Raw genomic sequence first — 17,354 nt, 5'->3', positions numbered from 1 at the left:
CTTCATTAATGATCCCCATTGTTTCCCACATCTAAAACATAACAGCCAAAGTGTCTACTTGTCAAAATGTCTTCATATTAAGATCCCCTCTTCTATATCTGGCTCCTGTATCTATGGGAATAGAATCAAATCCCTTAATTACCATGTCAGTGGCATGTCAGTGCACGGTAATTACTTAATTCCGTCGATATGACTGAAAAGGCACAGAAATGACTATAAGCACTTGGAAAGTAATGAGCTTACTTTGGGAAATGCATTGTTTGTATCCAATAGTTTTTTGACTTAAACAGATTACCTACAAAGTAAAGAAAGCCATTCGCATGGCTATTTACATTCAATTTCAAATCAGCTTTTAAAATCAATACTTAATTCGAAGAGCTCTAGACCTGGGGAAGTATTAAGAAAAGTCTTTTGCAATAATCTCCTGTGCAAATGTAGGAACATGCTTCTGTTCTGCTCGTTCATAGTAAAGTAGCACCATAAGTGGGTCAAAACAGGTCTTATTTGCAAGACCTCCGACTTCTGACTCGGCACTCTCCCTTTTTATGGCAAGCTTTTATCTATCATCATTATCAGGGAAGAAAGTGGAATGGCATGAAATTATTGAGGGTCAGAGATGGTCAAACAGATGGAAGGCAGCAAGACTTCCACTTAAACTGTCTTCTTAATGCCACAGAATGTCACTCCTCCTCCGCTGTGTCTCTCGCTCCTTTTTTGTTTTTTATTTGCTGGTGACCTTGTGCTAGCCCCCTTAAAAGTTAAACAAGCTCGCTTTCAAAGTTTGATATTTGGTAACATTTAAATTTGTTCTAGGTCACATCAAAGGTTGTTCTTTGTGGAACTGGAAATAATAGGACCGTGCAGCACAAATTGCCTCATTTACTGAGCTAGGACCAGTAACCACTTCAATTTGCATTTTTCATGGGGCAATGTGCCTGAGTCGACCTTTACCTCTTGGCTCAAGATAAGTCAAACACTCTCATTATACTGATGGGGATACTGTAGCTCCCTGGAGCATATGAAAATCTACATCTATGGTACAGTAACATGGCATAATTAGGTGTCTCTATGGTTTTTCTTTACACTTCCTATGTATAACCTTTCAGTATGAATCACAGAGAAACAGCACTCACTGTTGTCCTCAAGGTTTTTCCTCAATTATCAAACACTTTTCTAACAATCTGGATGCAAAAAGTATTCTCTGCAACAGAAACGTTCTCATGGTGCAGCTGTGCTTTCTAATCCATCTATCAAATACTCTGATTATTTTATATTTAAGAAAACTTAGCTACTGTAGCCAAAGATACTAAATTTCAGTTTTGGTGTAAAGAAGACACGTGTGTCATGGGGTGCTCGTTAAAAAAAGTCTTTGATCTGATGTTTTCCTTCAAACAGGCTGAATAAACGTCTTTTTAATTGAATGCATTACTGGCTACTGTAGTGCCTGCCAGTGATGTGAAAAGACTAGAGCATAACTACAAAAAATAGTCTTATCCTAAGAATCAAGCTAACCTTAAAGAACTCATTCTTGTGTTTAAAATTGTATTTAATTCTGCTCTGCTACTGTTTTTGTTCTGTTACAATGAAAACTTCATATTATGTGACCAAATTTTCAGACAGGAGGTAGTTATTGTGACCCCTCTAAAGGTTTTGATCTGTCCATCATGCAAAGCTACTCTAAATAAATATCACGATGTAAATGACTATAATAAGTCACCTTTAAATCATTTTTATTTTAACAAAATGGTCCAACTACTTTGAACTAGATGTGCAGTCATAATACAAGTGCACCCCACAATTCAGTAACTTGTGTAACCACCTTTAGCAGCAATAACTTGAAGTAATTATATTCTGAGTCTCCCTTTACTGGACCATTGCAAGACCTTGATTATTTTCTTTTCCGCCAATCTGTTGTATATTTGCTGCTTCATTTCTGTCCTTTCTTCTGTTCCTTGACCTACTTTAGGCAAAGCTTTAACTGTCAGTCAGATGACCTCACATTGACTCTAGAGTACTAAACACAGGAGTTAATGGTCAACTCAGTGATCTCAAGGTGGCCAGACCCTGTTGCCGCAAAACAAGCGCAAATCATCACCCGTTCACCACCGTGCTTTACAGTTGGTATGAGATGTAGATGAGATGTCCAAAAGACATTCTTCCAGAAGTGCTTTGTTCAGATGCAGCTTCTTTTTTGAGAGGCAAGTCTTTCTCTAGTACAATTAGAAAAAGACTGCTTGTTCAATCTTTTACTGCCATGAACCTCAACATTCAGCAAGGTAAATTGAGCCCATAGAGTCTGAGATGTAGCTGCTGGGTTTTTTGAAGGATTGTACAGTCTGACCTTGGGGTGATTTTGCTGGGAAGTCTGAAACTCTTACAAAGATTGGCAGTTGTCTTGAATGTCCCCCACTTGTGGATTCCCAAATTGGTGGGCAGCAACAATTGTTTCTCAGATTATTGCTGATGTCTTTCCTGCTAATGATCAGTTAATGAATGAATGCACTTACCTTTTTAATTCCCATGAAAAAAGTCAGGGTGTGACTATCAAATAAATCATGGTTTGATATGTTATGAGCTCTTTATCTCAGGATATAAATTTAGTACCTGCTAAGGAAATATCATAGGCAGAATACTGGTCACATAACTCTTTAATGTTAGAGTTACACACATTCCCCAAAAACATTTTTTCTGTGTTGTGTTTTTCTGTGTGAATTTTAACCATAGAATTTTTGGAACTATAAAAACTTAATGTGAAGTATGACCAGTGGTTGGTGCAGTCTGTACATTACCCATGTGGCCATGTCTTCTGTTGGCATGGCAACACTTGGTGAGCTCAGGTGAGCTGGGAGACTCACGTGTCTGACTTGGTCATCTGCCAGGCTTGGAACAGTTCATGGAAATCTGAGACACAAGAAATGCTGAGCCTATTGTTGAGTGGCGTGCCTATTTTCTTCCTTCACCTTTCCCCAGGCAAATCAATTTACTTTCTACAGAATGAACGCCTTACGACTTTCATGAGAAAGTCTATCGCTGCATCTGTCCGACAGGCAGGGCTGGGCGAGTGATAAAAATCCAAATCTCACATCTGTTTGCATGGCTGGTCGCTATGATGGAAATGTACAAAGAACGTTTTTATTCTGTATTCTGTGGAGAATTAAGAATCACGCACAGTGCAGACACTCGAATGGCAAACAATAAGATTCTTTATAATGTAAATTTATTTCTGTCTTCAACGATTGACATGGTAGCAGATTACAAAGAAACAGCAGCACCATTAGTTACCCTCTTTTTGTTGTCAGCTGCGGTGCCAGTTTGTCTCCTCATCCGACCTACCGTCCCACTCTCCCAGTCTATGATCACTCAGAATATCAGCAGTATCTTTCACATAGTTTATTTATATATGTGTCCTGCTGCTCTTTCACTTTGCCCCTCAGCAGGAAGGTCAGAATACAGGTCAGAGGCTCAGACTGAGCCTCAGGAAGTGACTGGGATTCAGTGTCTCGTTCAAGGACGTGTTAGTAGAAGGGATTCAGGCTGTCTCGAGAGGTTGACGTTCAGTATGCTTGATGTTTTATTTAGTTACATGTTGCTGCCTGTTATAGTTTCTAACTCTGAGATTAAAAATTCTTAGTTTTTGGTTGTTTTGTCACATTTGCAAGTCACACAATTGCTCTCATACCCTTCAGCTGTTAATTGGAAATGATTGGGAATTAGCTTCCACTTTGTTTATTAGCTCAAGAACAGTGCGTAGAGAGCTTCGTGGACTGGGTTTCCATGGCCAAGCAGCTCCATCGCAGCCTCATATCACCAAGCAGAATGTCAAGAGTCAACGCAGTGCTGTAACGTACGCTAACACTGGACTGTAGAGCAGTCGAGACGTGTTCTCTGGAGTGACCAATCATGCTTCTCTACTCCTGCAATCTAACAGATGAGTCTGGGTTTGGCGGTTTCCTTGTCTGACTGCATTAAATATAAGTATAAATCTGGTGGAGGGTGGATTAAGATGTGGGTTTGTTTTTCCGGCTTGACCCCTTAGTTCAAGTGAGAGGAACTCCTAATCCTTCAACATACCAAGACATTTTGGATAATTTCACGCTCCCAACTTTGTGGGAACAGTTTGGGGACGGCCCTTTCCTGTTCCAATATAACATGATCTAACCAGTGGATGAAGCAAGGTCCATAAAGATATAGATGAGTGAGTTTGGTGTGGAAGAACTTGACTGGCCTGACCTCAACCTGTATTTCTGCCTTCTCCACTTTTCATGTCCAACTGTCCTGGAGCAAAACAAAACAAATCCCAAAGTGCATGTATGAAAACTCTCCCCAAAACTGTGTATACATGCTGTCCCTTATACATATTTATTTATTATTGCTTTCTGTTGTGATACAGCATTGTGTCTCATGTTACATTTTACTCCCGTTCATCGTTGGCTTTATTGAAAGATAATCCCTATATTATGCTAAGAAGAAGAATATTGTCTTCATATGGCGTGCCAAATGTGCTGGGTTTAATCCATGATGATAATTACACTTCATTGAACTGTCAGTCAGCGAAGAGTTGGACAGATTTTCTTTCCAACCATCTGTGCTCCTTTATAAACTTTTTGGCTCTTTTTGTCCATCTGTTGTCCTTTGGCACACTGCACTGACCTTATTAGCATTTAATTAAACAGTATTTGCAGAGATGAGGCTGTTCTTGGCACTTAATCTTAATCAACTTCATTTCCAGCAGCAGAAACAGGAGTGGCTCTTGATGTCTCTGCTTTAACCTCTAGAAGTGTGTCTTGTTCTGACCAAAGCTGGCTGTTCCATACTCAGATACAGAGAAACAGACCTTCTGTGTCTTTCTACTGTTTTATGTTTCCTGTATTGGGTTAATTGTTGACTGTCTACGACTACATTCACAAATAAAAATGTCTCCACTACTGTTAATTCATTAATATGACAGTCAAAGACAGAGTGTCTTAGATGAGTGACCTTTTATAATTTGCTATTTCAATCACAGACATGGACTCCTATGACCTGCATCATGAAGTCATGTGAAAAGTAAGATCATCCATGGAAATTGGAAGCAGGTTTATACCTTTTATCCTTACTTCTTGTACTTCGTGCCTTTTTAATGGCTCTGTGACATCAGTTAACTGGACATTTTGACCAATCCTGCTTTAAAGATCCCCTCACCTGCAAGTTTGATGTTTTAAGGGTGTTGTATTCTTGCATTTTAATTCCCAACAAAACATTTCAACACAATTTCATGACCCTCCATTTATTCTTTTTGATGCTTTTCTTGGTGGATTTTCTAGTGTGCTTATAATCCTGTTGAAAGCTCCACTTCTGCTTCAGGTTCATCTTTCAGACAGACAGCCTCGTTATTTTTAAGCACGACTTGATATGACAAAATTCACAGATGAATAAATGACTGCAGGCTGTCCAGTCCCTGAGGCAAAGAAGCAGCACCAAACTGGCCTCAAATTATATTAGTTTATTTCCTGTCACTGTGCCTAAACACTTTTAAAATTTGTCTGTCCAAAGAAGTTTTCTAAAACGTTGGGTTTTTAACATATTTTTCTTCTTTTTCTTCTAATCTTCATGTTTTGACAGCAGTTATTTTTTGCCCTGGCGCACCTCCCAAACAGTTTAGACTCATCCAGTTTCTTTCTTGTTAAACAAAAATGTACTTTGACACCAAACATTGTAAGAGTTACCTCTAGTCTTGTGAAATTTTGAGGTTCCTGGAAACTTCTTTTTCCATCAGTCTGGTCTTGGGCTAATTTTGCATGATGACTGAAATCCATATTGATTTATTTGAAATAATTTGGCGATCTTTTAAAAGTCTTTGCCAGACTCAAGTATCCTTGGAGAGCTCTTTAGATCTTGGCGTGATGGCACCACATACTTCAGAGCAAACAGAAAACCAGACCCTGGATATATGAGAGTTTAAAAGGCAGATTTCACTTCATGAGTCTAACCTTTGGCACCTAATCTTATTCTAACTTTATGGATATTTCCATGTGATTGATTTTTAACATTTAAAATCTGGCAATGATGTGTTTGAGTATATAACTTTAGAAGGAAGAGGGCCTGGAAGGTATTGGCATTGACTGCTTTCAACTTTAAAAAGAACTTTATAACAAATTTATAAAATTCATACTTCAGAGATTGTATACATTTGTGTATTTTGCTATTTTGTGGAAGAGGCAAGCTGCAGCCCACTACTTCCAGTTTATTTGCTTTGCTAAGCAGTCTGGTCACTGGCTGTAGTGAACAAATGAGACTGCATTGATTTGCAGACTGACTCAAGCCCTGCATAAAAATGCATTTATTCATTAGAATAGGACCCAGTCTGTTGACACAGCAGTGTACGAAAGCCTTTGATGAAATAATGCAGCGTCATCAGGCAACAAGTGTAACTTTGCTAACTTTTGCTGCAGCTAATTGCAATGTGGGCTGTGCAGCAATGTGCTTCCAGGTGCTTGGATTATACCTGTGCCCATTCATACCTCCTGGAATGTCGTGTTTCTATTCTTTACGTGACAACTTTTGTGATGAACAATACAACAGGAGTCACTTTCCAGAGCTGCAAAAACCTACTGGACTGATTACGCCTTTGTATTGTACAGCTATGTAGTGGTACATGCTGATATTAGACATAGGCCAGACTTTCAGATCATTTCAGAAAGTTTTCACAGGACTTAAAACTGGAAAATGTTATCAGTATCTTACATGTGGAGGTATTTTTTGATGATTATGTTTCGTGAGATTTGCAGGCATTCCTTTATGCACAGCTCAGGTTGATGTTTGGATTTTGTGCCATTGTAACAGTTTGATTCTTTTCTCTTTTTTTAGTCATTCTGCTGCCGTCCTCAGGATCATTGTCTTGTTGCAGGATCCAAATTCTACCAAGCTTTAGCTGCCGGGCAGGTGGCCTCACATTGGCTCTAGGATACTTTGGCATACAAAGGAGTTCATGGTCAGCTCAAAGACTGCATGGTACCCAAGTCCAGTCACTGCAAAACAAGCCCAAATCATCACCCCTCTACCACAGTGTTCAACAGATGGTATGAAATCTTTGTGCTATGCTTGGTTTTTGCCAAACATGGTGCTGTGCATTATATCCAAACATCTCCACTCTGTCTCGTCTGTCCAAAGGACATTGTGTGAGAGGTCTAGTGGTTTGTTTAGACGCAGCTTTGCAAACCTAAGTCATGCTGCCATCTTTTTTTTTTTGTTATAGAGAGAAGAGGCTTTTTCCTGGTAGCCATTCAAAACAAACTATACTTATTCAATATTTTTCTAAAGAAAAAGATATTGTACGGTTCTGAACTTTAACATTTAATATGCCAACAGAGGCGTTTAGAGTTTGAGATGTAGCTCTTGGTTCTTTTTGATGTCAAACAGAGCAGAAAAAGTAATCTCTGTCACACAGCTAAGCTCCACCCACCCTCTGTACAAACCTCCTATTTCCCAGAGGCAACCAATTAGGGGAAAATTGACTTAAAGGGAGAAGAATAAAACAAACAAACAGAAAAATCCTGCGTGTTTCTGAGAGTGATTAAACTGTGCGCTTTCACCAAGATCCAGTGAAACATGGTACAGATGATGTTGAACTGCGACACAAGAAAAGTTACAGCTGTAGAGTTCAAGAATTAAAATGTGAAGGCTGAACTGAGCATAATAGATCCCTTATTATGCTCATTTCAAGCTATTAAGCACATTACTTTGACTCTACTACCACACAAATCATCTTTAAGCAACAAACCATCCTTGCAGGGCTATTTCAGTCTGAATCCCCTCTAACTCCTGGCGAGGAATTCAGCATATTCCAAACATGTTACAGCTGGACAAAAGCATGTTATTAAAAGGCAGACAGGCCAGTGTGTCTGTAGACATTTTAGGTACTGGTTTCTGCAGTCTGGCGCTCACCCGCTGGATGCTTTGCATTTGGTCTAATAATGTTTTAAAGTACTTTGGGGAACAACATGCAGGGTTATATCAGCTATGATAAATCAATTACAGTAAATGAAACAATCAATACACGCAAACGCTCGTTGATTACACAAACATAACTCTTAATGGGAAATCTGGGAGAAGTATTATCACATTTATCTCACACCTACACCATCAAAATGTCAGTGATGAGACCTCTTCACTCGAAGCAGATTGACAAGCGGTAAGAGATGCTGTGGATGAAAAAATGTTTGACATTTCTACACACAGCAGCATTGTGACTGGGAGATGAAGCCATCAGCTCTGCCCATTGCAATCAGGCCTCTTTTTTTTGGGAGGTGTAAAAGCAATACATCCTCAATCACCATTTTTATTTCCTCCTGCCTGCCTCCGGAGCCTTCTTTCAACTAGCCGGGATGTTTTTCTATTGCTGATGGAGGCGAACAGCTTCCAGTTTTCTAGGTAATTGGCATGTTGCTTAGTGAGCCTGCAGACGGAAATATTCGATATGAATCATGACATTATGGCTGTCTATATGAAAAGCAATAATTCACATATTGCAAACAGATCACGTTAAGTCCGGCCTTTCAACAGCTACCATTCAGTGGACTGTGGAGTATTTGTCTTTGTAATACGCAGATGTATAATCAATTCTTAAAATGAAGCAAGCTCATTAGAATGAAATCTTCACCTCTCCTGCTATTTCTCCCCCTTCAAATATCTTTTGGCCCATTATGAATTCTCACAGTTCGCTCGCTCTTGCTTCCTCTTCACACTCTCATTTATCTCCTCCGAGCTTTTGCTGACTTGAGTGATTTATTCACATCTCAAATTTAGCCTCTTGGTGAAATGTGAATAATGTCTGTGTCCCCGAGGGCAGCTGGCTGGTCACAGCTGAATACATTCTTAGCCCACGTTCTTCCATCCCTGCCTGTCATTTATATACCTGAGAATGAATAAAAATCACCTCTACAAAGGAGAACGAGCTGGCCAGGACCAGCGTGGCAGCATCAAACTGCATGGGTAGATTTTATTGCACTTCAGCAGCTGCACAAAATATCTTTTTATTTCAACTGACTTTATCACAAATGTGTAGGTGGTGTTTGCCACACAGTATGGCACATTGGAGTGCCCTGAGTGCCTTACCAATGCATTAGGCGACAGATTTTATGTAAAAGTAATATACTTAACAAAGCACTCAAACAGCACTCATCTTAACAACCTAAATCACAAAGTAGGGCAGTGAAAGAGGCAAGTGTTGGAGCATCGGGTTGCAGACGTAGATATGGATGCTGTCAGAAAGGTAGAGCAGTGAAGTATTTTGTTGATTTGACTCAGTATTTTCACATTTAATGTTTCTGCATATAAGAAAGTCTCAATAGCTGCTCCTGGAGGATAAGATTCTAAGCTTAAAAAGCTCACGGTCATAATCTGAACGTGTTGATGTTCTGCAGCTAGTTCTTTTTTTGTTCCAAGCACCATCTAAGTTTAGCACGTTAGCATGAAGACATTGGACGGTTGTAGTAAAACATAAAGTGCTCAGGCTGATCACAGTGGGATGTTTTTTATGTGTGGATCTAAACCTAGAGAGGGAGACACCACAAATGTCTGTGCAATATTTGCTGAGATATTTCACTCTGAAGGACAAAGCACATATTTACACTACAACCCACAGAACCAAGCCACGAGTAAACATTCATGTTTTTGTGTATTTTTCTATTATTCATGCAGCATTGTTTCTTGATATCAAGACAGTTATTGTTTCCCTGCCAGCTTCTGTAGTTTTAAAGCGCTCGAAATTTGATTTGACATGCTTTTACTGGGGAAAAAAATGAAAAATATTCCATTCTGTTGAGGTTTATACAGACTCAGAACTATTTCCAAATATGGTTCGACCCAGCAGCAGCAGCCTGCATGGACTTTGCCTTTAGTTTTTACTCTGCTTCAAAGGAGCATCTTGACCTGCGCATAAAGAACTGCAGGGAGCGAACTGAAGTATATGATAAGACTCCTGTCCCTCTTTATCCTTGTAGAGCTGTCATATATTCCACCAGGAAGCAAAGGGACCTGCAGAGTGTCAGCCTGGATCTTATTTCACCTCCTGTTGGAGAGGAAAGAAAGATACAGTTCCCCGAGTCTTCGTATCCTCATCAATAAAATGCCCGCCCCGTCAGCAGGGTACAGAACAAATCAATGTGTGCCTTTACATGAGAACATCTTTGATGAGTAGAGGTTGTCTGAACCCTGCTCAGCTGTATTTCAAGGCCCAATTTGGGCCTGGTGGAGACTTAAAGGTTCTACTGACTATTGTGTTCCTGAAATGCAGATTTTTTTGAAAGCGTTTACTTTCTGAGCTTAAGTAAGATGAAATGCAACTTTACACGTTTGTTTGTGGACCGAGGCAAAATGCCACTTTCCTACTGATGCAAACAGGACTGAACTGAACTGTGAAGTGTTTGCTGAGGTGTGAACTCTGACAAAGAAAACCTTGTTCAGACACTCACGGCACCAGATCGAAGCTTGCAGGTCTGTTCCTATTCATCCCCCCAACTTTAAAAGTTCATCGTGGGCGCCAGGCTGGACTTTTTAAAAAAAAAAATGTTTTAAATCTGCTATATTCTGCTGCTCGCTCTTATCTTCTTGCCTCACTGGTGTCTCACTGACACATATTTTATACTTTTATTTGGTCTTAATCAAATGCTCACTGATTGCTGATGGAGGGCTACATTATTTCCTTCTTTCCTGCATACATTTATCATCCAAGCACTTTCACTTGTTGACAATTCAACCTATTAGCTGCTAACAGCTGTTTGATATTGAAATGACACATTAATGTTGTGTGTGCTCATGCAGGCGAGTTACTCTATGGCTACATTAGTGGCTCCGCGGTGCTTTGAACTAAATAATAACATGAACCATTAACCATCTCCCAGTGATATTGGTGAAATAATACATGGATTATGCGGTGACCATGCACCAATCGGCGATAACATTAAAACCATTCATTTTGTCATATTACCCAAGTAGCTCACATGTCCTCAAAGCACTTATAACCCCTGTTGGAATAGCCTGACATTGGTAGCTGATCCTCTGAGCTGGATGTGACCTCTGTAGACAGGTCAGGTAGTTCTGAGGCAAAGTCAACAACTTGGTCCCCTTCTCTTATTTTGGCTGATTTCTTTAGGGGGGTCATCAGGCAGATCCTCTGCCTTCATCTCACCTGATCCGTAGCATCTTCCTTCACTACATCCATGAACCACTGAAGTTTTCAAACTGTTTTTGTGTAGTTTTCCCTTCCATGGGTGGTCACATCCATATGAGTGCCAGGATCCAAGGTTTCCCAACAGAACATTGCACTGAGAGGAGATAACCCAGGTTATCGAATGACCTGTCAGTTTTAATGTTTTGCTGAAAGATGCACATTTTCAACAGGTATATTTAAATACCTGATCTTACTTGACACTAAACATTGTTAGTTTTTGTTATGCTTTTTTAGAAAAAATTAAATATTCCTAAAATATGTTGCTCAACTTTGGCTATGTGTAAACTTTAGGACAAGCACGTAGGTGGCTAAGAGCTGTGGAGACATTTTTCTAAACAGCGGAGTTATCGTGGTGGGCTGACATGAAACGTGAAGCAGTCATCAAAGTGAGCAGAAAGGGGGTGGCTTGCCTGTCTATCCGTGCAGTATTTTCCAAAGTATTTTGGTCTAGTCTCAACAAAGTGGTATCTCGTTAAACACTGTGTTGTAGCCTACCAGCAAAACAAAAGTGGCCTAATAAAATATTTAAACGGCTCTCCGTTTCCGTGCATGCTGCATTGGTGTTCATTTATCCTCTGTGCTTTTGGAAGGAGTGGAGAAATTTACCGACATTGCCTGTGAAATGATCCACCAAGCAGTTTTCTACCTTAATGATGAAATATTAAGTAAACAACGCATGTAGCTGTGTGCAGGAAGTCATATACTCATCCTAGAAGGCGATGAGCGTGTTGATCCATTAGAAAACACTGCACAGCCCTGGCTTTATTCCCCCTAAACTGAACAAATATTGGTATTTTAAGACTTAAAAATATCTTTTATACCTGCATTCATTGCTTTAAAAAGGTTCGAACACTGTTGGTTTTTGTAAGCTTTGAGTCCAGCCATTCAGCTGGCACAGTCTTTTCATTTCAAACTGGAATTAATTAGAATTAATCTGTTTTTAATTAAGTTGTTAGCATTTCTTACCGGTGAGATGTGTAGGCACCTAAAATGAAAGAACCCATTTTTCTTGTTTGTTTGTTATTTTCAATTTTTTTCCTAACGCTCTTGGGAAATTGCTCAGCTCGTTTCATACATCATATAAAATGTGATTCATCATCACATTAAATCTAAAGTAGAACTATGTTTTTGCTAATATTTTATCCTTCTTGGAACAAATAGGCACACGAGTCTCAAAATAGCTCTTGGCTGGAGTAAAGAGGAAATTTAATTACACTTGAAAGAGGGAACCCTATTGTTTCCATAAGAAGTGAAGCTTAAATATTTAGTTGGATTCCCCCCCAGCAGCAGCACAATACGGCACACCGAGCGTTCATTTTTGTATCGAAACATTATTTCCATGTGCTTGAAGTCTTTTTAAATGAACTCTGTTGTGTAATCTCATTGGCTGCAGATCTCTGGCTTTTTGGAATACCTCATCTGTGTACTCCAATGATAACTGCTCCAGCATTTCTCTTTTTCTTCTCTGTCACCTTTTGTGTGGACACTATTCAGTGGAGCAGTGATTCAGCTTATGACCTGACTATTATTGAATTTATAGGTTCTTCCAATTCACGCCAGGATCAGATAGAGAAAATAATGATTAATCTGAAAGCAAAGAATGAGCCAAGGAAATGATTAACTCGCTGTGCGCTGGTCCAACCTGGTGGGAGAGGGGTCAACAAGCTTGTAAGCAGAGAGAATGGGTGGGGAAGAGGCACTGTAGCTCAAAACTGCATTTAACTAATACTTGACCTTTGCCTCTTTTCACTTTTGAGCAGCTATTGGACCGAAGTCGAGCCTCGTGAGCGAGTCTCTCTGATAAACATCCAAACCAGCAGAAACCTCTCCAACCCTCTTATTTGTTATACAAGAAAGAGGAGACCGGGACAGTTGTATTAATAATTAGAAATATCGGGTATTGCTTCTAAAAACAAGGAGGTTTATCCACCAGAATCAATAACTTCCAGTACATTTGCTCAAAAAGTTCACATATCAAATCACCTCTTCCTTTTTTCATTGTCTTCTTCATCATATCTTTCAGCTTTCATTATTGGCTGTGGACAGTATTGGCTCCTTTTCAGGAAGTCACTGTTCTCATCGATTTTGCAGTTTTCCTGTTGCGATGCTTGCCTCAAAATAAAGCAAATAGCCCATCACAGCATTGCTCCTTAACAGCATATCCTGCTCGCTATAGAAAAAGGGAAGGATTAAGGGGAAAGGAAGATTTTTTTTATTTTTTTGGAATCTCTTCATACATTTTTAAGGGAACAGGATTACCATATGCGAGGAGTCATCGTGCTTTTTAAAACACCCTGGAATCGTAGGACATGAAGTGAGATGAAGCACAGCAGGAGAATTTAGGACTAATGCCTGAGAGGCTGTCAGACTTGATTAGATGAGGACGTAGGGTGCCTGGAAGAGAGCTGATAACAAGACCCCAATGTTACCTGGGGCTGTTGAGGTGTTTAGTATATGATGCTTATGGCCTAAGTCTAGTCTTTAAGGATTTGTTATCTGGACCATGTGTGCCCCATCATTGTTAATGAATCTTGTTAGCCTTGTATCCTCTTGTTTAGTAAAGAAATCGAGCTGTCTTGGCTACAAACCCTGATTTTCCAGGATTACATGATATATGTTTTATTTTAATCTTTTTATCTTCAGTGAAAACAGAAAACTGTTTCTCTTCCCGTTGCCATCCCAATTGCTTTGTTGACGTGAACCCTACCTTTTAAAATCAGTGAGAGAAAACAAGATAGGTGCCTTTATCCACATTCATCAAACACCTTGTTCCAGTCAATCCCATATGGAAAAGAGTTGGCAGGAGGCAGAAACATTGAGTTTTGTGATACTGGAACCTGATTGGTTCGCTACACATTGGGGGTGTAAGAAGAGTGTTGTTTGTTTGACAGGTTTGAGTGTGGGTGAAGACAAAGCACACATGCCTCCCCCATACCAGCCCCTTTTCTTAGAGCCCATATTCTCTTGTTCATTGCTCAAATTGCACACAGAACATGCTTGCATTCCTGTGTCTGCAGGCTGAAAAAGGCACGCACTGAAAAATGGACAGGATAAAAGAGAAAAATCTCTATTTCAATCCATTGTGGCTTTCCATCAGTGTCTTCTCCCTCATTATGTGCCCATATCTTCAGTCCTCTCACACCAATCTGCTCACTCCAACACCTACCATCTTCTTCCATTTACCTGTAACAACCAGTCCTGTCACTGCTCAGTGTCAAATGTGACTGTTTCCCTTGAGTAACCAATATCCGGCTGAACCGTGGAACTGCATGTGTGTGTGTGTGTGCAATAATCAGGCGAGCAAAAATGCCACAGAAATAAATCTGATCTGCAGAGATGTTTTCCATGACTGCGATTACTAGTTAACGTAAACACCCTGCTGCGTTTAAGCGAACATTTTTTGCTATTAATGGAAGACGATATCTGTCTCACGTCGGCTTCGAGTCTGTTTTCAGTGTTTAACTGGAGTTTACGCGAGCAGTCACAAATCAGAAATGTGATGCTTGGCATTTTTCATGGAAACATGAAGGGGGGGAATATGCACCAAAAGTGACACATCCAGTTAATTTCGTCTTTCTGTGGTGTTGCAATAAAATGTACAGAAACCTGTGTTTCCTGTGCTGTATGTGAGAGAAATCTGTGTGGGCTACGTTGCAACGTGAAGCCGCTCTGATTAATGTGTGCTACTTCACTTCTGGCAGCTACATCAGGCAAATCCTCAGAGATACTTCCTCCAACACTAATTCAGCACCTCAAAGCTCGCAGCGTGTTTTATTAGCACCTGGATGAGTATTGTTGAAGCTGTTACAAAGGCAGAAGATAAAAACAAATAAACCTGCCCTTTTCCTTGTAAGCTGTGAAAATAGTATGAGGAAATAGGAGGCTGCAAAATTGTACATATGTGTACACATATAGCTTGTAAAGTATGAGTAAAGTACGAGCAGAGAAATGTTATTACCAAAATGAAAGTGTTCATAGTTCTGCAGAAGCATGCCATCAGTGAGTGCGCAGGGTGTTTTTTGGGATTGGGGTGTTTACTTTATTTCCCAACCTAGGGGAAAAGCTTTGAATCACAACATAAATATGGGGGAAAACTTTGAGGCAAAGGAAGCAACTCGCTTTCTCTCTGATTTCTTTCGTATCATAGGCTCTATACAGTATAGCCTATTTATGTTTCTTAGTGTTGATTTTTTTTTCACTTAAATAACATTCGGAGTTTACACAAAGTCTTCAGCAACTGGAAAAAACCCATTTATCTAGCATATTCTTTGGGCAGGCTAATCAATGTGAGCCTTTCTTTGAGAGGAAGGTTCTCTGATCAAATAGTTGTGCAAACTGTTTATTCAGACGAGCTAATAATAATAATAGTTTATCTCCATATATGCTTTCTCTCTATGTGCCTAGTTTTTGTGCGTAATTTATTCTGGAGCATGCATTCATTTTTACTCTATTTTCTCTACTTGGGTATCTATTTTGGCGATGAGGCAGTTTAGCTTAATTCCAGTAAACAGCATGAAAGTGAAGGGCTGCATAGTTAGTTTATAGCAGGGGTGCCCAATCCCAGTCCTCGAGAGCTACTATCCTGCAGCTTTTAGATGCATCCCTACTCCAACACAGCTGAATCAAATGAATGGCTTGTTATCAGGCCTTTGCCAAACATGATGGCATGCTGAAGAGGTAATCAAACCATTTGATTCAGCTGTGTTGGAGTAGGGATGCATCTAAAAGCTGCAGGATAGTAGCTCTCGAGGACTGGGATTGGGCAGCCCTGGTTTATAGCATTTGCTATTGCTCTGTGATTCTGAAAAACAGTAATATTAAAATGGCAACAGCTCTGATGTGCGTTTACCTGACACTTTACCTCTTACTGTGAAAGATTTAAGGCCTGTAATGACTTTAATTTTATTTTTTATTTCTATACATAATAGGCCTTTTGGGAGATTTTCCTCCATCCCCAAGATTTTTATGGAGCTTCAAAATATATGAGCCTTATAATGAAGTTGAAGCAGTCTATTAAGCATGTGTTTGTGTACTCGCCATGGTAGTTCAATGACCTTGAACTTGAGAAGTTTCTTTGATGGGAGGTGGAAATGTCTTCAAAAAACTGAAGTCCAGCAGCTTTCTTTTCAAGCTGCTTAGCCTTACAGAATTAAGGCTGCTAAATGTCTTATAAGCACATTTAGCCTTACAGAATTACTTGTAGGTGGCACTTATAATCTTTAATCGCATATGACTACCCTGCAGTGGGTTTTATGTGATTTTTTTGTACTTTAACTACGTTAATGCCACATTTCTCTTTTTTCCCCAAAGTCACAGGGAGCCACTGGTCATCTACTAGACTTAACTTTTCTAAGTTAAAGACTAACTTAGGAAAGAAACACAAACAAATGAAGTAAAAATACTTTCAAGGTTTTTTATGTTTTTACTTACCGCGAATAACAGATCAGCACACTCATTAAACCATTCTTTATTTTGCTTTTAAAATTTTTGGCCTGTGGATCACTCTGGCGGGCTTTTGCTACTCTGTGTATTACGGTAGAAGAATGTGCGTGTGCGCCCTGGTGTGAGCGCCGGTTATTACGGTAGCGCGGTTGACGATTGTTTGCTGCTCCGGGGTCTGTGAAAGCGCCGAGCGCTGCGATGAACCTCCACAAAGCCCGCTCTGCTCTCCCGCTGTAACCGCAGCTTACGTCTCCCTCTGAGGCAAACTTTGGATACCGCTCCGCTTCCAGCTGTAAGTTACACACACGTCCTCGTGTTTTGGGCACATTTCCCGTCTTTCCTCTTCCTTTTTAACGAACTACAGTTTTACTTTAAGATGCTTCACGCTTTGTTTTCGTCTCGGAGAGTTAATTGTTAACTGTCAGATAAAATAGAAGTCATTACGCGCTGCATGACTCGGAAAGCTTTTTTTTCCTTCCTGAAAGAGGTTTATTTTTTTATTTTTTTTAAAATTTTGTTCGCACCCGTTAGTTTTTTCCCCCTGTTGTATGAGTCGTTTATTTCAACTTTCTTAAAAGCTTTAATAGTATGCTACCACAGCCGGGGGACAATGAAGTTGAAAGTGGTGAACAGTTCTGTCAAACCCCACCTCATTAAGTTTAACGCTATTCCTAGCGTAGCGTTGAAGCTATAAGGATAAAAG

General features: G+C 39.8%; 1 protein-coding gene across 1 annotated transcript in view; it reads left to right on the top strand.

Annotated features, from left to right (window-relative positions):
* Positions 1–16,807: 16,807 nt before the first annotated feature.
* The window catches only part of LOC146569889 (tumor protein p53-inducible protein 11-like), a 44,963-nt gene continuing 44,416 nt past the window's right edge, over positions 16,808–17,354 (top strand). Inside the window, exon 1 of the mRNA XM_085282540.1 lies at positions 16,808–16,943. The gene's annotated coding sequence lies outside the window, so the exon portion shown is untranslated. The remainder of the gene's footprint in view (positions 16,944–17,354) is intronic.

This window comes from Mchenga conophoros, linkage group LG7 (assembly GCF_057382185.1).
Source record: "Mchenga conophoros isolate Kocher_MC1m ecotype Shallow Benthic linkage group LG7, M_conophoros_male_GT1.1, whole genome shotgun sequence".
Taxonomy (NCBI): Eukaryota; Metazoa; Chordata; class Actinopteri; order Cichliformes; family Cichlidae; genus Mchenga; species Mchenga conophoros.
This window is presented reverse-complemented; position numbering and strand designations above follow the sequence as displayed.